This window comes from Buteo buteo, chromosome Z, assembly GCF_964188355.1.
Source record: "Buteo buteo chromosome Z, bButBut1.hap1.1, whole genome shotgun sequence".
NCBI lineage: Eukaryota > Metazoa > Chordata > Aves > Accipitriformes > Accipitridae > Buteo > Buteo buteo.
Window position 1 is genome coordinate 15,074,948 of NC_134204.1, and position 22,776 is coordinate 15,097,723.

At 42.1% G+C, this 22,776-nt stretch overlaps 1 protein-coding gene across 7 annotated transcripts in view; it reads left to right on the forward strand.

Annotated features, from left to right (window-relative positions):
* The first annotated feature begins 18,575 nt into the window (after positions 1 to 18,575).
* The window catches only part of LOC142027529 (oncostatin-M-specific receptor subunit beta-like), a 37,533-nt gene continuing 33,332 nt past the window's right edge, over positions 18,576 to 22,776 (forward strand). For 4 of the 7 annotated variants that reach the window (XM_075021885.1, XM_075021892.1, XM_075021888.1 and 1 more), the window contains exons 1-2: positions 18,589 to 18,723; positions 21,422 to 21,514. The gene's annotated coding sequence lies outside the window, so the exon portion shown is untranslated. Of the gene's footprint in view, positions 18,724 to 21,417; positions 21,515 to 22,776 lie in introns of all 7 variants that reach the window. The other 3 variants (XM_075021887.1, XM_075021890.1, XM_075021889.1) reach the window with 2 other exon arrangements.

The following is a 22,776-nucleotide window of genomic DNA, read 5'->3' on the forward strand; positions in this document are numbered from 1 at the left end:
CAAAACCTTACACCAAACTGCTTTCATCATGAGCTAGGGTTTTTTTAAACAATAGAGAAGATTAATCACTGAATTAGAAGCTGAGACTAGAAGCCTTTATCAGACCTCCTTATGTTCCAGTATGACAAGCATTTGTCAAGATGAGTTTTATACCTATAGACATACATAAGAGCCTTATGTCACAAGTACTATTATACCAAACTTAAAGAAATTATTATTAGAAGAAAAATTGAAGACTGAAGAATAAGAATGCAAATTATAAAGTTTCCAGGAGGTATTTATTATGTAGCAAAAACCTCTCATCCTCCCATAATCAAGAAAATGAACTATTTTGCTAAAAGTCTGGTTTAGCATAAGAAATAAATGAAGAATGAAGATAAGCATGAAAAGGGGACTAATTAATATAAATTAGAAGTTAGCAAATACATACAGCTGATAGGGAAAGCAGAAGATTATAAAGAAATCTATAGCTATCAGTATGAAGAACATAGAAAAGATTTCACAATTGTATTTGAAACAGAAGAAACCCTCTTGGTGTAATAGTTTTACTTCTGGATGGATTTAATCCTTCTAGAAGACTAGTTGAGGAGAAATTCTGCCTGCTGATACTTATTTCTAATGATACTTGGAAGAATAAGGAATTTTCGGAAACTGGAAGAGAGAGAATGTTGAGTGAAAAAACACTGATAAAGTACATACCTACCAGGGATAAGAAATACCAACTTCCTAGATTTCTGAAAGCTGCAGTCAATAGGAATCATAACTGCTTGAGGACTTTTCAAGGGAAAATCATCAGTCATCAGTTTTCCAGGACTGGATGCTATCCCACACTTTCAGAAAGAATTTTCATTTGAAAATATAAAATCACCTTTGTGGATGACACAAAATTAGGGGTGTGGCAAGTAAAAACAAAGGTAAGCGGAGAACAGGCACAAATCACTTGGGTGAGATGGATTCCTTCAAACTAGAAATTTAAGTGGGTTTAGATGAACAGGAGGGAGAGTTTCCTAGAAACAGCAAGTTTGAAATGGACAGGGGTCCAAGGAACTCCACAGAAATGTCAGTGATATAGTGACAGAACAGTAAAGATGATGTGACAAGAAGGAAAAATTCAGAGGGAAGTAGTAATATTGCCTCTATATGTAAACTGCTGAGATCTATGTCAAAATAACACAGTTCTACAGTCCACATTTTCAAGAATTTTGAGGAACTGACAGGCTATAGAAAGGTACCTCAAATAGTCCTTGACTGGTGGTAGAAACACCTCATACTGAGGGAGTTATTACACCATCATAGGGCCATTCAAAGCAGCTCAGAACATGGATCCACTCACCTCTTACTCCCAAAGGATTTGAATGTAACCTGCAAGCCATTTACAGATGGCCTGAGTACCCATGGTAGTAATAAAAACCTAATAGTTTATTCACACTACGTGAACCTGAAGAGGATTCAAATGACACAGGAAAAGTAACACAGATGAGATCTTTTGATATCCTTAAATTGCAACTGGTGATTGTGACGGATGAAGACATATTTTAGCCAAAATAAAAATTATGCTTTAGTGAAACCTGGATCACACAAAGTTAAGAAATTTAAGAGTTTTCAACCCATGAGGTCATACAGATTTTGAAGTTTGAATATAATCCTGCAGATCAAAAACTTTCTGGATCTAATGAATTTCCTTATAATCGTTAGTTCAAATATCCCAGATGTTGTTCTCACTGTTTGCTGGTCAACTTACAACATCGTCATTTTCTCCTGTCTCTCATCCATGGTTTCCTCCTTGCCCAACATTCACACAGCTACACTCCATTTTCACTGCTGTATGGTGACACATCCACCATTAGGTAAGCCAAGGGGCAAATTTCATAGTTAGCTTTCAAGGCATTTTATTACTGCACATTACCACAAAGAAAACGTGCAGCTATGGGCAAGCACAACAGAGTTACCTCTGATCCCTTCCTGTGAGTCAAAATGAGCCAAACCCAGTACAATCATAAACTCTTCAAAATACATCTAAGCATCCACTAGACATTCAAAGGATTAACAACATCAACTACACAAGAAAGAAATAACTTGTCTCTCACCATTCCTTTTCTCCTTCCACACAGGATGTTTGGGATAGCTACAAGATAACATTCACTAAGGCCAAAACAGAAAAATTGATACCATCAAGTTGTCATTCATGTATTCTCATGTAGGGTTTATGCATCCTTCAGAAAACTTTCTGGGTGAATAGAATTGGTGAGAAACCAGATGAGGTGGTATTATGGTCAGAAATAGTAGATAACATAGGTTTGCTGAAGAGTACTTTTCTTTTATGTAGGCTGATCAAATGAATTTTGTATTCCTTCTTCTGGGATAATGCCTCACAAGTACGAGAAAGCAAAAGAAATGTTGGTTGTTTTTTTTTTATACAGAAGCTATCACTTGCAATGGTGTAAAAAGGAATTTACATGAAAATGAGGGCACTTCTTGATTTCTTCTCTATGTCTGCTAGGAATAGAACAAACTATTACACATGTAAAATTATGAGCTGGCAATTGGAAGGTCATTCAGTGTGTGGGACAGGAGACAGAAGTTGATAGTGAAGCAGTGGATCAGTAATGATACACAACGGATTGCCCTAGCTGATCAGAAAATCACATGGAGTAGCAAACAAAAGAGGAAGGAGAAAGATTTTAAGGGGAGGTGAAAGAAGAGTATCTTCCACACGATTGTGTCATCAGTGAGTAAGACTTGGTGTTTCAATTATGTCAATGGGTTTAACAGTTAAGTTTTGAGTCATAAACCATGGTAGCAAACCTTCAGTAATCATGACTTCCCTGGTACAACCTTGAGGCTACCACGTACCATAGAATATGAAGAACAATTCCTAGTGAAGACAGACAATGAGCCAAGGCCCCTTACCCAATCAGTAAAAACAAGCTCACTGTATGGCCCATGCAGGAGAATAAACCCAGATATACTAATGATTTGTCCAGTTCTTTTAATTGGTATTTAATTCACCATACTACTCATAGATTTTTTCCAGCCTTGAACCATTTGCTGGTAAATTTGATGGCACTCTGAACCTTCTCAGAAATCCACTACACTTCCCACACTCTCCATTTCTGAGATAACACCACCTAGTCTCTCAAGTCAATAACCTAGGAATTATCATTGACTACACATCCCACGTCTTCACCTGCAGGTTAGGTCTAAATTTTAAGCATCCTTTCCACATAACATTTCTACAACTTAGCTTCCTCTATCTGCATAGCTAGCTAAAACTCTTCTGAAGACTGCTGTCTCCTGTGTCAGCCACTAAGGAATTCCCCTCTCAAGACTTGTCCAGCTTGACCTGCTCATGTCTATTCAGTATACTATTGCCAGCATTTTGTCTTTGTCTTTCATTTTGACTGGTTACCTTTCTTCCTGTACCACACCACTGACTTCCATTCTTTGTGATATCAAACATCTTTTCTTTCAAGGCCTTTCATGGACAAACCCAAGCATAGACAACCTTACTGACCCTTAAACCAGAGGGCTAGGAACCACAGGACACTCGCCATATACCTCAGAGAGCTGAGTGGAGAAAAAGCATAGTTCTACAAAGATGACAGTGGCTCCCCAGGAGACTCACAATCCTGTCTGTGGTTTGGGTTTAAGCTGGGTCCTAGCATTATCTCACAGTGCCAGCTTCAGAAACCCTTGCTGGCTTACTTTCCCCCACAGGGAGGAGCTGAGAATACTCAGCAGCCTGTTCCAGCCCAGCCCTGGTGACATGACACAGACCTAGAATGGAAGCCATGCTTGAACAGCTTGAGAAATGCATGTAATATGTTTGTTTTCCCAGAGCACCTTCACAGTCAATATCACAAAGTTGTTGAAATTTCAACCATAGCTAGATTGTCATATAATCCCACTACCACTACTTATCACATAACAAATATTGTTTCTTTGTGCTTCTCTTTCCGCATATACTCATCAGCTGTCTTTTACTTTAAATTTCCACAGCTGTTTGGAGTTCACATTTATTTTGTCCAATATTTGTGCAGGACCTGACATAGAGGAGATTGAAGTTTCAGGAGAGAGCTTCCTCAATAATTTAAACATTTGCCTATTGCTGGCTTTTTCATCAGGGTGCCTTACCACTCAAACTCCAGAATATTTCCTCATACAGCTTTCTGCATATATTTCTTACGACTACACCATACAAAGTGTGTGGACACTGACTTAGTAAAACTGTCTTAATAAAAATGCCTAAGTAGGATGTATTTGCTGTTCTAAAGCAGCAGCATCTTGGTTCACACTTCTATATCCACCCAGTTTCTTTAAGTTGCTCTTGCTCTCTTGTGGAATACTACTGTTACTTTCCTCTGGTCTAAATCTTCCAGAAACAGTTTTGTAGTGGTTGAAAATACCACAAAAAGCTGACACAGCTCTGGTAATTTTAAGAGTAGGAACCCTAAGAGAACACTACCAAAGTGGATCTAAACTAGCTCCTTCCTTAACCCCATGATGGTACAAGCAGATTATCCTGGAACAAGCTACAAATATGAGCTGTGAATGCTGATATGAGCTGTGCTATGATTCTTGGGATTTGTGCAGAATTAGCTTCTTAACCAATTGCATTTATAGCTCAGGGTAGACCCTGGCAGCAGAGAGCTAATACCAGTGTGTCTGCACACAAAGGAGCAAGCCGCATCACACTGAGATGCCTGAAGCTTCCCTATGCTATAGAAATAGATTGTAGTGAAGGGCTTAAATCTACCACATAAAGGTTTTCATGGCCTCTCACTCTCTTCAATTTCCCTCTGTTGTCTTCAGCTTTTGTGCATACCCTGTGTCTCAGAGCAGACAGAAGATATTTTGCTTGCAGGCACTCAGCTCTCAGCCTGGTGTTTACAGAGCATTGGTAACTCCTGCAAGCCATTTCAGGAGTAGAAATCTACAAAAAATAAAAAAAATAAATAATTGAAAGAAGGAAATGGATTTTTCCTACTATCCATTACTGCCTGGATGCTAATAGCTTTATCCTGCCAGTGGCTGAGAATCTCCTGGAAGGAAGTGAGTTCCCTCATTATTTTAATGTAATTTGAGTGCACTCAGTGCCTTGCAAAGGCACTTGACACCTCACAGGAGCAGATGCTAAATGCTCAGTACATTAACCATCTGACTGTTACCCTCAACCTTTTTGATAATTGGGGTTATTTAAAATGCCACATACTGCTGCTCAAATATTGATAACTCCTCTCCTGACCTCTTCTAAAGAATATAAATAACTCATTAATCATCACTTAGTTATCTTCTGCAAATAACAATACATGAGACGGACACTTATCTTGAGCTTTTTATGTAAACAATATTCTCTATCTGAGAAACTAGCAGTCTGCTACAACCTAATTTGGCAACAAAAATTATTCTATTTAATGCTTACTAAGTAGCTTCACAAAACTGTCCAGGTAATTCTGAGTTTTTCCAAGCAAAACAGCAATTTTTCACTCCTAGACTCAGCTATCTCTTTTATGGTAGAAAGAAGAAATATTGAGGGCACACTAATAATGTATTTTTGGAATTTTTTCCTTTTCTGTGGAAGAAAAAGCTGACATTGAGGATTTCTTCAATGTTTGGTAAGTATTTGGAGACAGAGGTTTATTAGTATACAAAACATCTATAAACTCACCCCTGTGGTATTCAAGAGGGCAGTAAGAATAAAATAAACTCTAATTTTCCCAAATTAGAAGCAGCCAGACTCTGTTTGCCCTCAGCTACACTTCTGCTTGGAAGGCAATGTGAAAAAAATGAGAAAAGTATTGTGTTGTTTTGTCCAGAAAGTACCTTGGAAGCTTTTCTATGTGGACTTTTACTTGGATAGGTACGAAAAATCATTATCAGAAAAGCCACAAAAAAGTAATGAGGTTCTCCCACATTAATCAGTGCATCGATGTGTCAATAAACATAGTAGGCTGTGGAAATTTACAGGAATTTGCAGACCTTAAAACGTCTGAAAAACTTTAATGCATTAACCTACTGCGCCACCTAGCCTTGCCTAGAGGACATTTTCCCCTGCAATCTGTTGTGGATGTATCCATCAAGTGTATTTAAATACTGAGTGCACACTGAAATACTTCCCTGAGTAAAACACTCTAGTGTAAGGGTGGTATTTTTCTAGTTTGTGTTTCTTGTCTTGGAAAGCTGCATAGCTAAATCAGAAAAGCTACCCTTGTTGAAAAAGCCATGATCTGCAGGCTGCTCTACGTATGTCAGCAGATTAAAAAACATCATACTGCTAAGTGATAAAGGCCAACCTTGTGTGTGGCCTACAGCCCAGTGCAAACACACCCTATAACAGCAGAAAAGCACCGGTTGGCAGCACTTATTTTTCTCAGGGAAGCAGTGTGGACAGTGAAGACAACAGAACTTCTCTCTAGTATAAGTTGTGTCACCAGCAGAGGCTTGCTAATACAACACTAGGGCCAGAATAGGTGGGGTAGGAATGCCCATAATCCCATGAAGCATGGACAATACTTGTGAATACACTCACAAGCTCTAATGACATATTCTTTGGGCTGTTCCTTCCAAAGTCTACCTTCTCCCTACTTAATGGTCATTAACTGGCACTATCGGTCACAGAGATCCCAATTCTTGGTACTCCATGCAGTGTCTGAGTGCTTAGTGCTCTCAGTCAACTGCTCCAGGATGGGCTTCTAATGCCTCCTCTTCCACAAGCTAGACTTCCTCAGCCTTGCCTAGATGCACTGCTCAATGCCACACTGGCTTTGCCATGGAGATTCTTTTATTCAGTACGGCAGTTAGGAAACACTGCACTAAATGTCAGCCATCAAACCACTGAGTCTAACCATCCAAAGAATCCAAGCTTCAATTTTCTTTCCAGGCAGCCTTTTATACATTACATCATGCCTTCACATTATATCACCTTCTATTGTGAATTTATGATGAATTTCTAATTGATTAATTACCTTATTCATTCACTAAATACACATTCAAGTTTCAACCAGTAATAGCACTATTCATGGTGTATAACTTAAATATCTAAGAATCTCAGCTTACTGAAGAAATAGTACACGATACTAATGTACCTAAAATTTCAAGACCTTCTGCACTCCAATTTGTTCTTTCTTTAAATTTCATGCATCCTAAGCCAGACTCTAAATTTGGGGGCAAGAGGAAAGTGATAACTTATTAATTCTCAGTGGTGGGACTTTGAGTTTCTACCTCTGGCACATCCACCTAACACTCAGCATTTTTCATTTTTCCATGAAATGCATTAGGTTTGTCATCCAGGATGTTTCAACACCTTACAGAGAAATTATTCTGATACAGTATCCGACAAAGCTTACCTCCTCTTCTAGAGCTTGCTTCTGCTTTCCATGGACTTTCTACTGAACAAGAATTTCCAGGAACAAGACAGCTGAATACAGCAATCCAAAGCCAAAGAATGGGACAAAGCAAACCTCTTCTTTTTTTAAAATTATTTTTTTATTTTTTTATTTGTATCACCAGAGGACTTAAAAAGCCCTTTTCCAATTCACTTTATTGACTACTGTGAACTGACATATAAGCAGGTAGACAAAGGTAGCGTTACCATTTGAAGATGCTACTGTCAGTTGTATATTTAGTTGAAAAACTCAGCTGGGCTGGAATTTTCTATGCCAGTTGTCTGTTGTAGGCTGCTGTGTGTTTTTTTAAACTTCAGTCCAAATGACTTATCAGTTTCTGAGAATGATATTTAAAGGAAACCTGGTGACTGTTTAGAGCTGTTCCACTACTCCCAATGCTTGATAAAGCGGAAATCACCACACTCATTTGAAATAATGAGTAGAGAGACCTGAAAGCATCTGACTGCAGCAGGCTTGTTTAGCCTGCTAATTCAGACTTCTCAATTTGGTCTACAGTAGACATAGTCTGAAACTGCATGTAAACCAAATAATTCTCTTATGAGTTAGAATAGCATTGTATTAATTTGGGAAAGTGGAACACCTATGGAAACAACTATTTTTTTGCAGCAAGCCAACACTCACCCTGTGGGAAACAGTCCTTTGCCTCACGCTCATCTGTGTAACTATCTGGCAGAGGAGCACGCCTGTACTACATCATGTCCTGTCACTGGCTTGTTATGTCCCAGAACTCAGGAATGGTCTTAGGCTAGTCCCATGCCACCAGAGGGACTTTTGCAGACAAATAACCTGTGTGTCATCTCTTGCTAGCTGCTATCTCCAACTGGAATGCTGGATTTTGCATCTGAAAGCATTACTGCCCATAATCCATCAGTGCTTTCTTGCCCCAGTGCCTTGTCTGGTTCTCCTCTGGTTGCCCTAGTTTCATCTGTGCTGAATAATAATGGGTATTAACCAGAGTTCCTTTGTTGTTACTGGCTTCAGTGGGAAATACCCTTGATTTCTCTATCGGACACAGGACAGAAGACTTCTCATCTGTTCTTACATCAGAGTGAAAGTCCATAGTACAGCAAGAGTCCACAGGGAGCTGCCGCCTTCTCCTTCTGGATAAGCTCAACTCCATTACACAATCACTCGAAATGGGCAATTGTTCTGGACATGAGACACAGTGTTGTATATATGGCCTGAATAAGTGCAGCCTGATGTAACCATAAAGGCAATCCAGTAGCCCTGCTACCACTGTAACTAATGTTCTGATCACACAGACAGAAATTCTGGGCCCCTTTTTCATCCTAGTAACCTTTCTCACAGAAAAAAGGCATGTATCCAGAATATTTGAGCACACAATCTCAATATATGACAGTGGAACAACTACTTTGTTCCAGCACGCTGCGCTGTTTACTCTCCTATCCTGAAATGTTCCATCACACTCTCGACATTTTATTAGTCCAACGCTCCAAATACGGAATGAGTTTTAACCCGTGACTGCCATGTAAGTAAAAATGTTTGCTCTTGATGCCTCTTCCTCTAGTTTACCACAAGATGGTAGCAGAGAGTTTCTCTTAAAAAAAAAATTAATCTGAAAACAATACCGGAAGTGTCTCAAATTTGGAACCCAGAGGGTGGATGTTTTTGAACTTAATGTCTTTGGGATGAGCCAGTGAACCACCGAGTCACCTAAAAAGGCTCTTAGGCAGAAGCTAATTTCCCCTCTGGAATCCTGTCTAGCTATGCATTAACCTGAAAGTCTGAATACACTTGGCATCTCTTCATTCAAATTCCCTGAGCACCTAGACTTCATATGCACAGAATTCCTTCAGTGTGAGGAGCATACAGCCTGCACAGATGCTTCTGGGGTCAAAAACGAGGTGGGGGAATTCCCAGGAAGTTCATTTCTCAGGGTATGACTATTGCATGTTGCACATATTTGTCCCTCACAGGAAGATGTTGAGGACACTCTCTTTTAAAATGTGAAGGCACACAGTCCTTTTATAATAGCCTATTGACCAGAGTGCTCAACCTGAAAGTAAAGAAAAGGATTCAGTTCTCTCTTCAGCTGAAATAAGTTCAAATACATGCTTGGAACAACCCCAAAGCATAACTAAATGTGCAGATTTAAGGATGGTGTAAATGGAGACAGCCACTGCTCTCCAGTTAAGGCTATGCCATTGTTCAGAAAGACACAGCAGCTCATGGGAGTTGGAGAGGCAGCCTACTTGTGCCTCGTGCAATCTGACGGAAAGAATAGTTCTGGGACGTGAGCAGGTCAGAATTTATCTACTCAGTGGAGAAGCTAGGGCTTTTGAAGGTACTTGGAAGATGCTGGTCTCCAGACCCCAAACAACCCTCAGGGGTAAATAAGTACCTAAATGGTGTAAATACTCACTAGTTAGTGATGAATTTATTACTGTGCTCAGCTGAACCTGACTGCATTTCTAATTTTGGTAGCTTTGGCATCTTTAGTTTCCATGTAAGTTAGGTGGGGAAAAGATGGGAGATTGTTGTTAGATTAAATTCATGTGCATAAATTTGGATTATATGACATCATGGATAAGAAATAAAAGCAAAAAGACTATAAAGTTTTTTAGCTTAAGCAAAAAGACTAGAAATTTTTTTAGCTTCTGAGCTGGGTTTTAATACTTCAGAATAACTAAGCTGCAGTCTTTCCACCTGGTAACTGGAAGAAAATAAAACATGGAAGACCTACAGAATAAGTGAACTTCATGTATCTCAGTGTTCACTGGGGAAATGGACCTTGTGAGTAAAACCAGACCTGAAATAATTAAGCACTATATAACCATGTATATACATAAAAAAGTCACTTGAAGTTACATATTAATTCTAATGTTGGTATTTCCTTACATTTCACTGCTTTTTCTTCTTAATAACAATTAACATAGGGATTTTTCTGCAATTATTAGTTAATGACAAATAACTGATCATTTTTTCTTCAGTAATCCTGTAATTTGTTTATGCTACTGTGCTTTTCATTTTTTAGAACAAACCTACACTTGTTATATATTAGCTGAGGTCATATCAGATTATACCTATACAACACCTGCACCATCTCTTGTTAGGAACCACAATTACTACTTGATCAAAGAGATGTGCCTGGAGGAGAGACTGTTGCTGGAACCACACAAGTTTGTGTACAATACACTGCAATTCAATACAAACTGAGGCCTTGCCCTTTACAGTGACCTACCACAGGCACAATGAAAATGTCTACAAAAAGCTCAAAGCTTATTTGTACAGGACACCCAGGATGCACCTGCAAAAGAAGTGCAGACAGTTACTCCATTCCTCCCTCCTACATTTCTGAGACCGTTCAGGTTGGCAGTGAGGAATCCTAGCTTGTCTCCAAGATGAGAGGCCTATTGAGAAGCAAAGAATATTAGCTCAGTCCAACAATAATATGGCTATACAGTTTCAATGACTTTCCTCTGCAGATGTGGGATGACCAAAATTACTCCCAGGAGAACTCCAAGAATACTGCTGAAAACCTCTTGTCGTTCTGGCTGCACTAAAGAGCACACCTGAAATTATTCAGTCCAGTGCAGTTCCAGTTCAAGAACACTTCACTGTCCTTTGCTTTGAAACAGCACTTCTGCAACTACTAGTTCCAAATAGAAATTGTTCCTGGCTAGGAATTATATCTTGCATGAGGAACATGGTTTATGGAAAACAATTATTTGCTTTACTTTGGTTTTGGAAGTTGCCGCTGTGCAGTCAGAAAGCAGTTAGCAGTGGCTCACTGTTAAGAAGGAACAATGTCTTGAGTGGAGTTGGAAAGATCTGTCCTGGCTTTTAGCAGTCAAAAATCTGTCTGATAAAACAGAAGATGCCTAGGATTTCCAAATGACGTGAAGCTATGACGGATCACTTCAGAAAAGCACATCAGAAAACAGGATTAAGATTCACGAGAATCTTGACAAATTAGTGAAATTGTACCTCAAAAGGGAAAGTGCAAGGTTGTAGTGTTAAACATCAATAATTGAATAAGCAGGAAAGAGAAGTGTTGGCAAGGTAAAATGATCTGTGGCTTACAGAACATCATGGGTGGATCTTAAACAAAATTCTGCTTCTGAGGAAACAGCAAATACATAGGTAGGAACAGAAGTGTCATCTGTAAGTAAAGACAGTGTTGATAAGGCTAGTGTGGAGAGTGCTGTGTCCTCCATTTCTTCTTTCAGAACTTTCAAGAGAGATGTGAGTAGCAGTGAAATGAAAAATCACTGAAGGAATTGAGCTTGTTTAGCCTAGAGAGGGCTGAGGGGGTCCTGCAGCAAAACAGAAAGGAATAACATGGTCTCTATTAGTTTGTAGGCAGACAGTGGTGGGTATAAAGAGTTAGTAAGTATTTTTGGTTTACATATGAGAGAACTTTCTACTGCTAAGGACAGTTAGGTCCTAGCCAGAGACTGCCTTGAAAGGCAGTGGAGTTTCTGGCAGTGGAAGTTTTTCAGAAAAAATTCTGAGAATCAGGATGTGATTCATTCTGCTTTGGGGCTAAAGATAGCCTCTTTCACACTATATTAAATATAAATTTACAACTGAAAGGACTTCAGGCTTTTTCATACAAATTACTGGCTTTTAATAAGAGAGTCAAGGTCTCTAGTAAACTGTCCAGGAACTCATGCATATGATCATTAACTAAGTGGAATCAGAAACTCTCAAAATAGACTAATACTTCTGCTTCTACTTTAAATATCATACTAAATGAAAGTCTTTCACTGCATTGGTTAATAAGGAACTTTTAACTATCCCATTTCTCTTGTTTCAAGTCTTTGATTCAGTGCCTGACAAAGGGAATTCTCTTTTGTACATTCTGTTTACAGATTTTTTTTTTTCCTTTGAAATGGTCCTGTAGATAGCATTGTTCCAGTGGCTTACTTTCTTCCTGAAGGATGGAGAAATCAGAAAATTATCTTTTTATTACTCCTAAGTGGCACATTTACTGCACTGTGTAAGTCAGTATGGGTAAAAATTATTAGTATACAAACATCAGTGGTAGATTTTGTAAATGCTGGAACTAGATGATGTAACATTACAAGCACATTGTTAAACACAGATCTCAATAGAGAAAAATTAGTTTTAGATGCTGAGAGGCTACAAAAACTTGATGTGTGAAAGGGGAAATATTCTATTTTAGTTACAGCTGATACTAAAATATTGAAAACAAGTAACTTGAATAAAGCCTTTCTAAAATTAGTATGGCTAAAATTAAGAAAATTAAAAAGAAAATTCAAGCTTAACACCACCAGCAGCAGCTTCTCTCTTCTCTGCTAGTGAATACACTTATTTTTTCATTCATTCATTTATCCCTTAATTATTCATTAATGAATTTATTTATGTGTTTATTTTAAAGTTGGGACTAAAATATCCTCTTGGGTTTCATGGCCAGTTACATTATATAGCACAACAGCAAAAACTAGAGGCAGTCTTTGGTCGTAAAACTGACAAGAGAAATTAAAAAAAAAAAAAAAAAAAAGGAAATATTATTACTTCAAGTTAATAAAGGAAAACTGAATGATGGAGATTAAGTGGCATGACTGTTTTTCTATTCACAGCCCTAACCAAGTTATTGTTCCCTTTTAGGCCAGGTTATTTTCTCTGTCTAGCCAAATATCAGCAAATAGGATTTGCAAAATATGCAAAAAATCTGAGTATTTTCACCTGACTTGTTCAATTTTTTTACCCCAGAATTCTGTACAGGAGAATTTTTAGTGAGCACAGCCCTACAGTGCCTGAATTGTAGGCAATGTGGAATATTGCTAGCAAAAATATTTATGGCACAATCCCTGTCTGAATGAAGACACAAAGATGCACACGCGCACACACCCATCCCCCCCACCTCTCTTCACATTCCCCACTTATTTATCTGATGCATTTAATCTTCTGAACAGCATTGCTGTGATTTTTCTAGTGTTATATATTCTGTGAACTTGCTGTTCAAAATCCCAAGTGTTGGTGTTTTGCTGGTTAAGATTTCTTACACCAATCCGATAAGGATGCTGTAGTTTCCTGCATGGCAATCATTTCAGCAATTGCCTTCCTAAAGCAGAAGCCCAACACTCTTCACCTGAGTGTTCTTACTAAAGGAACTTGCAGATATTTGTATCTGGAGAACGCAAAGAAGAAAAAAGACATGAGTAAATGATGACAGCTAATGGAGGCAGGCAACAGACACAGCAGTCTGCAAGGCACTCTCCAGGCTCTGCCTGTGGGTATTCTAGGTCTCATGGGAATGTTTTCTGGGTCACTGGAGAACTCCTGGGAACCCTTTCAGGAACTTCAGGCTGTCTACTGCTGCCAGGAAAAGACAGCTTCAACAGACCTTGACTTCTAACAAGGTCTAGCAACTCCTAGTGAGTTCCGTCAGCTATTCATGGTAAAGGGGTGCGTTGAGCTCTTGTCTCCAGCTGACTCTGACTAGGGAGGATGCTAGAGAGAGAGCTAGTTTAGTGCAGCTCACCAGGACTCAAAGATTCTACAGATACAAAAGCTTGAATCCCTAGGTGTGCTGAAGCAGGGACAGGCAGCACCTGTGTGTACTGGGTTGGGAAACAGAGACTCCCATGATAGTGAAGGCTGGAAGCTTATGACTTCTGTCACCAGGAGGATGTCTCTTTCTTTGCCTGCAGATCTGCAGCAACAGAACAGGCTCTGTGTCCTGGAAGCAGATGAGGGTCTGGGAACTGTTTAACAAAGCGTCAGAAGAGCCGGCTGAGCCTAAGCATGCTGAGGGTGAGTCATAGTGGGAGGCTGCCTGTTGTGGGGGATGGAGGCTCTTATCCACTGTCTAGGGACATCTTTCTGCTTGCTGAGGGCTTGGATCCAGGACACTCTGGAGAGACTGCTTAGGCTTGCCTGGCACTGAGACGAGTATCCCATGCTGATATTCTGGGCACCAAGACTAGTATCCTGTGCTGATCTTGTGTGTGGGAACCAATGATACTGTGAGGGGAGATCCTGAGTGTATCAAGCGTGACCACCTGGCTCTGGAGGTTAGACCCAAGGGCAAGGGAACTCAGGTGGTATCTCCTCAACCCTGCCAGTGAAGGGGTGTCCTGGGTTCAGCTGGTGTAGAGTTAATTTTCACAGGAACCTGGGAGGGGGCACAGCTGGGACAGCTGACCTGAACTAGCCAAGGAGCTATTCCATACCATGTGATGTCATGCTCGGTATATATAAATGGGGACCGGGCTGGGGGGGAGAGCTCTCGGCTTTCAGTGGGGAAAGTGGCAGAGCGTTGGGTTCCAGGTGGTGAGCAGTTGCACTGTGCATCGCTCATTTTGTATACTCTTTTATTAGTGCTGTTGTTGTTGTAACTTCTCTCCTTGTGTTGTCCCAGTAAACTGTCCTTATCTCAACCCATGAAGTTCCTTTTTTTTTTTTTCTTTTCTCCTTTCTGATTCTCCTCCCCATCCCACTGTGGCCGGGGTGGGGAGGAGTGAGTTAGCGGCTGCATGGTCCTTTGTTACTGGCTGGGCTGAAACCACGACAAGGGGAAAGGTGCCCTCAATGCATGGAGAATTCTGTGGGTCAATACATGTTTGCACAGCTGGTACCAACATTAAGAAATCAGCTTTTATGACCAAGGGACTCTTGCTGAGCATTGAGGACTGCTAGGAGGAGATGAGAGCAACATGACTAAGTGGGGAAGAAGAATCTTCGCCAACACGTTGGCTGTGCTGACAAGAGCTTTAAACTAGGAATAATGAGGAGACAGATGATGACTATGAAGTGAGGGGAGGTGAACTGGGCTGGCAATCAAAGGATGCCACCCCAAGCTTATGCACAAAAATAAGGAAGCTGAAAGGATGGCATTATGGGGGAAGCTTTCATACACTGGGGGGTAATTGTCATACCCAGGTGCCCACCTGAAATGATGCTACGCTAACAAACAAACAGGAGGCATTCAAGAGCTCTGTGTGCTGATGCAGGGCTATGATACTGCCACTAATTAGCAGCAAGGAGACTGTAATACTGTGTCCAGTTTGGGGCACCCCAGTTCAAGAGAGATGTTGAGAAATGCAGAAGATACAGCAAAGGCATACCAAGATTGTGAGTGGCTTGGAGAACATGAACTAGAAGCCTGGTTAGTTTCCCAAAGAGCAGGCCTAAGGGACCAACTAAAGGCAACTTACAACTACCTGAAAGACAAAGCAGACAGGCAACTTTTCTTAGTGGTGGCAGATGGCACAAGATAATATGAGGCAACAGTGACAAGTTGTCATTTGGGATACTAGGAAAACTGTGCCCTTAGGAAGGAAGTGTAGCACTACAACAGGTCACCTAGGAAGCTTCTGAAATTGCCTTTCTTGGAGGCTTTCAAGACTTAACAGACAGGTGAAGTCCTCCTTTGGATGGGAGGTCTGTTATGGCCCCTCTTGTTGTCACGGATGGGCAATTTAGACAGCTTAAAGAACCACTGAAAAAAGTATCAGCAAAAGTGGTTTTATTGAAGTATGATGTTGTAAGAGTGCGACTTAACAAAATTCGATGGCATAACAAAATTCAATGGCAAGGCTCACTCTATTACTGCACAAAGTATAGAACAATGATTCAAAGTTACCAAGACAGAATCAAAGTTACCAATGCAAAAATCTTAGTGCAGTGTAATACCGAGTTATACATGGTATCAGTCACTTACCAAAGATTTGCAGTTGGTGGGAGGTCTCTCTGCCTGGAGGAGCAACCTTGAGGGGCATCCCAGCTCAAGGGGAGATCACCATGCAGCGAGCTAGGCAGCTGCTTAGCAGGGAGAGCTCAAAGAAAGCTCACTTAGGCTGTTGTATTTATGGAACAAAGCAGTTGGCTTGCAGTCAAATTACATGCAATGGGAAAGGTATGCATGAGACTCCTTGTACCCACAACTTTCATTGTTCCTTGATAAATGAGTCTGGGAAAAGCCACCTGCTATTCATGTGTTAATTACATGATCAGTGTTCCAAGCTCGTATGCATCGATGCTCACTGTGTCACTGTGCCCCTTTGTGGATTTTCAGAGAACAGATTAGAACTAGAGAAGTTCTTGGCCTGGTTACGACTTAGGCCTTTACCTCTTTTGGAGCCTGTACCCAACCACCGCTAGTTTGGTTAAGAAGCTGAGTGCATCTGTCACACCTGGTCAGTTTATTCCGGTAGTCTTAGCCAGACACAGATACTCTGCAAGAAGAATTCACACAATTCAAAATAGAGCAGTTAGTTACTAGCTAACATGCAGAACAGCTAGCTAGGGTTTAATGAGCTATTAAAGTAAACGATAGCATACTTGCCACTCACGTTAAGCTACACAAGAAGTCTTTGCTGGGCAGGCAGGCATGAGTCAAAAGAGGAAGGGTCACTTCCCATGGCTCTCTGGAGAGGATTCCCAGCATCGCCAAGTTGCCATCTTCCACCAGCTCTATCAACGCGGATAACATGACGCAACGATTCCCAGCTAGTCCCCAGCAAGACTGGCTAGTTTGACCATGCTTCCGCAGGTGATTTTTCCCTTTAGGATTTTACACTTTTTCATGCTGGTACTTTCCCTCTGAAATCCTTGAATTACCAACAATCTCATGTCCACAGCCCTACTCCTGTCTGCACTTTCATCTTTCTTATGTCTCTGCAGATGTTCTCACAGTTCTCTCATAGCAGTCTGGATCAAGGTTATGCAGCTGTGCCATATCAGAGCTGGGCTTTGGATATATGTAAACAGACAACTAAGCACCTAGGAGAGGTGGGGTGAAATTCAGGGCTGTGGTTACAGAGAAAGAAGGTCTCAGGTTGGATTGGATGTCTTCTTCTCTAGGTCTTTCCAAACCACTTTGCTATGATTTGGTATATAAAGAACTTTGGCACCTAACTTGGGACTCTGAATTCTGTAGATGCTGTGACACTCAACACATTGCAGTGCCAAGTTCTTTTGTGGATTTACCTTTGTTCTTTTCTTTCTATTTCAGTTTTCCCACCTCAAACATGAGCAAGCTGGTAACTTGCTTTTTGAAACACTTTCTGACCACGCATGAAAATTCCTTATAGACATTATTCAATAACTTGTTAGGTTTTTGGGTACTAGTTAATACCTTGAATACATCCCTCCGAGGAAAAGCAACCAAGCTTCGAGAATTTGAGACAATCCAAAGGAGACCAAGGAAAACATGGTCTTAATCGATACATTACATTTAACCTACAAACGTAGCTTAGGAAAAGGAAAGTAAAGTGGCAGGAGACCTCTTTTACGTAAAAGTGCAACAACCTGGAGAAACCTTCACCACGAACACCCTGAAAAGTATCAGGTTTAAACAAAACTATCTCATGGCTACGTCTTCCGATGGAAGCAGTAACCGAGGCAGCTTGTGGCACACTGTACCTCTCTGAATGTCTTACCGAGGCCTGTCAGATGGGGACCCACAGCTGAAGGGCAGGGCAAGAGACGCCGTGAACTCCTGGTCTCCCTTCCTGCCTTGCGGTCCTACGGTTTTGGGAGCGGAGAGTTTGACTCGGTGAGCCACAACCTTCCTTAAAGTGGATTCCGAGTGGGATTTCGTCAGACAGCCAGCTGCATGCCAGACAGCGGTGCAGCACCAGACTGGTCACGGCCTGGACCCAGGCCCTGCCGCAAGCACCAGGCCACCTCCTCGCCCCGCCTGCCTCGGTGGCCAGACCGGCCGCCCCCGTCCCCCGGAGCCAGACCGAGGAGACACGGGAGCCCTGCGGCCGTGGCACCAGAGGCACGGGGGTCCTGGAGACATCGCTCCTACGTGCGGTTTAGTTTCTGACCGGCTCGGGGCCGCGACGATGGGGAAAGCGTCCGTTGGAGCAAAGCGTCTGTTCACTGCTCCTCACGGTCCTCTCCGGCTAACCCTGCCTGTCCCCCTCTCCCTGCTCGGCCACCCCGGGGTCGGCCCCTGCCCCCGGCCCACCCCAGGCCCGGCAGCCCCTCCTCGCCCTGGGGGCACCGCGGCTGCCCGGCCTCCGCCGCCGGGCCCCTCCTCCGCGGGCGCCGGCTCCCTCAGGGAAGGGGCCGATGGCGGCAGGCGTTGCGGGAGGGAGGCGGGCCGGCCCACGCCCTGCTTTTGGGAAGGCAGCCAAGGCAACCGGCCGCGCTTCCCGGAGTCTGCGGCTGGGGGGGGGGGGGGGGGAATTCCGGAGGCGCTGCTCACCCGGCCCCCGCGAGGTGGGAGAAGGCGCCGCCCTGCCCGCAGCGGGGCGGGGGACCAGCGCGGCCCCGCCGCAGCTCTTCCCAGCACTGACTGGGGGGAGCCGGCGCCGACCGCTGTCCCCGGCCGGGGTCTCGTCTCGTTCCTGAGGGAGCTGCTCGGCGGCTGCAGGTGAGCGACGCCGGTCTCTCGCTGTCGCGACAGCCCCTCGTGGCCCCAGGGGTCCCCCCTCGTTGCCCCAGCGGTCCCCCCTCGCCCTCTCCTCCCGCCGGGGGATGCCGGCCGCCCTCGCTGAGAGGAGCCCCGCTGAGGAGAAGCCACCTTCTCCACCCCGGCGCCGGTCGTGAAACGCTTTGTGGAGTTTCTCCCTCGAAGTTTAGTCCTTCCCGTGCCCGTTAAGCCCTCCTCGCCCTTTGCCTGCCCTTGCACCCCCGTTTTTCCAGGCGTCCCTGGGCACGGCGGGAGGGGAGGGGAGCTGGACCCTCGGCACCGCCGTCCATCGAGCTGCTCCCTCGTCCTCCAGAAAACAGGTCGCCCCGGCAGCACCGCCACTTACCGTTGAATTTAACGCGGTTGGCGACAGCCCCCAGCCCTATCCGCTTTCAAGATGTCACTGCTTAGCTGCAGCGTAAAAGCTGCTGGTTTGACCTGAGTAAAAATTACTGAGGTGAGGTGAGGTGCGTGGCGGGATGAGGATGCTGCTCCCGCCAGGTGATTGGGTTTAGTTTTAACATCCCCTGTCCCTGCTACTGCGAGAAGGTGTTGACTTGCTCAGAAGTGCAAGCCCGGACCTTTAATCCAGCATCACGCTGCTGCTTTCTCTTAAGTAGTTGAAATCTGTTCTTTAATCTCAAAACCATTGGAGTAAGTGAGGAAACATCATAAATTCCAGCGTGGCTCCTGCATTCTTGGAGTTTGACTGATTTTTTGGTATAACCATTTTTTTCTTTCTTTTTATCTAAATATTGCATGCCTGGACCAGTCCCTAGTCCAGCAGAGTAAACCAGATGCTAACAGTGTTGCAAGTAGATATTGCCTGAAAAACATGGTAAAATTATTCTTCCTGTTGGCATGAGTCATGCCACCATGTTATGTGATTTCTTCCCTACAATTGTTAGCATTTGCTTTCTGATGGGGCAGGAGTAGTCTTACACAGTTTGTTGAGTGCTTTACATTTTTAGACCCCATTTTTTTCATTATTTAATTGCTTTTTTGTTTGGATTCCAGCCTTCATGGAACCATGAAGTATATAATGCTTTCCTGTTTTGGCAAAGCTCTTTAGAAAATCAACAGCATGCATCAAAGAGCTTTCTATTTATCAAAAAAAAAAACCAAACCCAAAAAACAAACCAAAACCAAACAAACAGGGGATAAAGTTATCCCTAAGTGATCAAATGGTTATATGCCTATCAGACCTTAATTACAGAAATTAATTTCTTCCATGTCCAGCTTTAAACTTGTTGCTCACCCATTAAATCACAAAGGCTTATTAGGAGCTTTCAGTGTCTTACACACAGATGTATTTTGTGTGCTAAGCGTAATTGAAACCATGTTTAAAATTGCCTGGGAGAAGAAAGCCTAACTACAAGGACTAAAGGAAGGGTTCATCCACTTTAGAATTTGGTGTCTCAGCTATTCTTATTTTTCAGAGTTGTTGCAAATTAAATTGTCTGTAAACAGTGTGATGTTTATATTGAAGAGGGATCTATGTAACTGTAGGATGTTTTGGCAGATGCTATTTTACCAACACTCAATAGGTTTCTGATGGCTTGACACGGCTCCCTTTTTCAAGTAAAGCTGCCTCAGTCAGTTATCAGCTCTGCACTGTTGATTTTGCAAGGGATATCATGTTGGGAATTGCAGGAATCACAAGAGCGGAGGCACACTGCAGTGCCGAGTCTTTGTACAATCATTGACTTAGGGCATTCTAGCTCATTTTGGCACCCACCTAGTTAACTGTTTGTTTAAGAGGAAAAAAACCACCTCTGGAAGATGAGTTAGTCTACCTATGCTCTGGCTTACTTTCTAGGGGTGCCTCTTTCTCTTTGGTGGCTATGGAAGGAGTTTATTAAGTTTTGGCACTAAACACATCAGTTTTGTTAGTGACCTTGTACTGCATGGTATAAGCTTGATTTGTGATTCCCACCATGGTATGAGCTTGAATTGTGCTTCCCACCCTCAGCCTGTCTGTCTAAAAAGTAGAGAGAATGAGAACATAGGGTGAAAAAAGGTGAAAAATATGATATAAATCCAAAGTAGTATTAGTACTGCATTTGCCTTGCTGACAGTTGTCTTCCATGTCTGGTTTAGAAAATTTCTTTGATCAATAGTATTTATGATTTAGTGTCCCTATGTAATACACTCCTTTAAATAGATGAAGTTTTCTGGATCCTAGCAGCTGAAAACATTTCTTTTCCCAGCCTGTGTACAGGCTGTGGTTCATTTGAGGATGTGGGTTGGACAGGCAGCTGTTTTAAATAAGCAAGGCAAAGAGGACTGAGAAACAAAAGTTGTATGAAGTACGATTTGAAATATGCAGCTTTAGGAAGATTGATACAAAGCAGATTGACTCTGTGGTCAACTAATACTAGACGTTCATAGCAGGGGCTTCCTTTTCTTACACACATGGGTGTCCCAGGTACTGCAGCAGTATGTGTACCGTACAACTCCAATTCCCCACCAATGACTCCTGAATACTATAAAACTGATCTTGAAAGAGGTTTCAGTTGAATTTTGGTGCTGTAATGCCTTTGATGATGTTTATCTTAAGCATGTTTACCAGATTAATAATGGCAATTTCTTCTTCCTGTCATCTATGGCATCACAAAATCATTGGCCTGGATGGGACTTTGGGGATCATCTAAGCCAGCCTTTTGCTCTGAAGGAGAAATAGTTTACCTGGAGATATTTATCTAGATCATTTGCAGACTGCCTACTGAAGGAGATCTCATCTCTTCCCAAGGTAATTCACTCCTGTGCTGTCTTCACTTCTTGAGTGATTTCTCTTTAATTGTCAGGTCTCTGAACAATTCCTGTTGCTGTTGAATGCTATTGCAGTTGCTACCAGGTTTCCAAAAGGTTTCTGTTCTATTGATGTATCTATCGGTACTGATTAATTTCAAGTTAGGCTGGGGAGTCCTGAATCCATTTCTATCTGATTAGTTACACCCCAGGTTACATTCTTCCAAGAGGAAGAATTGCAAGTAGACTATATATTCATGAGTTAAAAAAATCTATCAGTGATTCAGGCTACAGCCTGGCAAGACAAAGCAAGTTTGCTTTATTTCCCCCATAGATGTTGAATTTTTAGAAGGGGGAAGAATATAGGGTAAAATGAAAAATACCTTGCTCAGCTGACTTCTATAGCTCTGACATAATTTTGTGCCCAATCATCCTCAACTTATGGCTTAGTATTATCCACCATTTTATGTGTTCCCGTTACCAGATTCATCATAGAAATTAGGCCTGTAACTGCTGTTAATGATGGCAAAGAATTAGAGTTTAGGAGGGTGATTATTTCCCTCTATTTGGCACTTATGAGGCCATATCTAAATTACTGTGTCCAGACTGGGGCTCACAGTACAAAGAAGACTGACAGACTGGGCTGAGTCCAGCAGAGAGACACCAGGAGGCCTTGGAGACTGGAGCACATGTAGGAGTCACTGAAGGAGCTGCGTTTGCTTAGCACTGAGAAGAGAAAAGTAAGAGCAGCTCTAACTGCAGTCCTTGCCTAACAAATAGGAAGTTACTGAGAAGACAGAGCTAAGCTTTTTGTAGAGGTGTACAGCAAAAGGGCAAGAAGAAATGGACGCAAATTGTAGCAAAGAAAATATAAGGAGAAAAATGAATAGATGAATATAAGGAGACTAAAAGAAGATTTTCTGCTTATATGAATGTAAGAAGAAAAATGCATATATGAATATAGGGAGAAAAAACCTGCACAGTGAGGATGGTTAAGCACTGGAACAAGTTGCCCAGAGAAGCTGTGGAATCTCCATCCCTGGAGTTCTTCAAAACTCAGTTGGACAAACTGCCCTGTGATTCTGTGATAGACTAGAGAAATGCCATTGCAAAATTATCTTAATGACAAAAGTAATCAGAAAGGAAAAAGTATTCAAATTATGTGCCTGCAGTCCATATTCAAAACCACTGGCACGAGAGCCTATTCCTGTTCTTACCCGCAATTTATGGAAACAAAGCACACGGTCATTCCAGGTTGGAGGA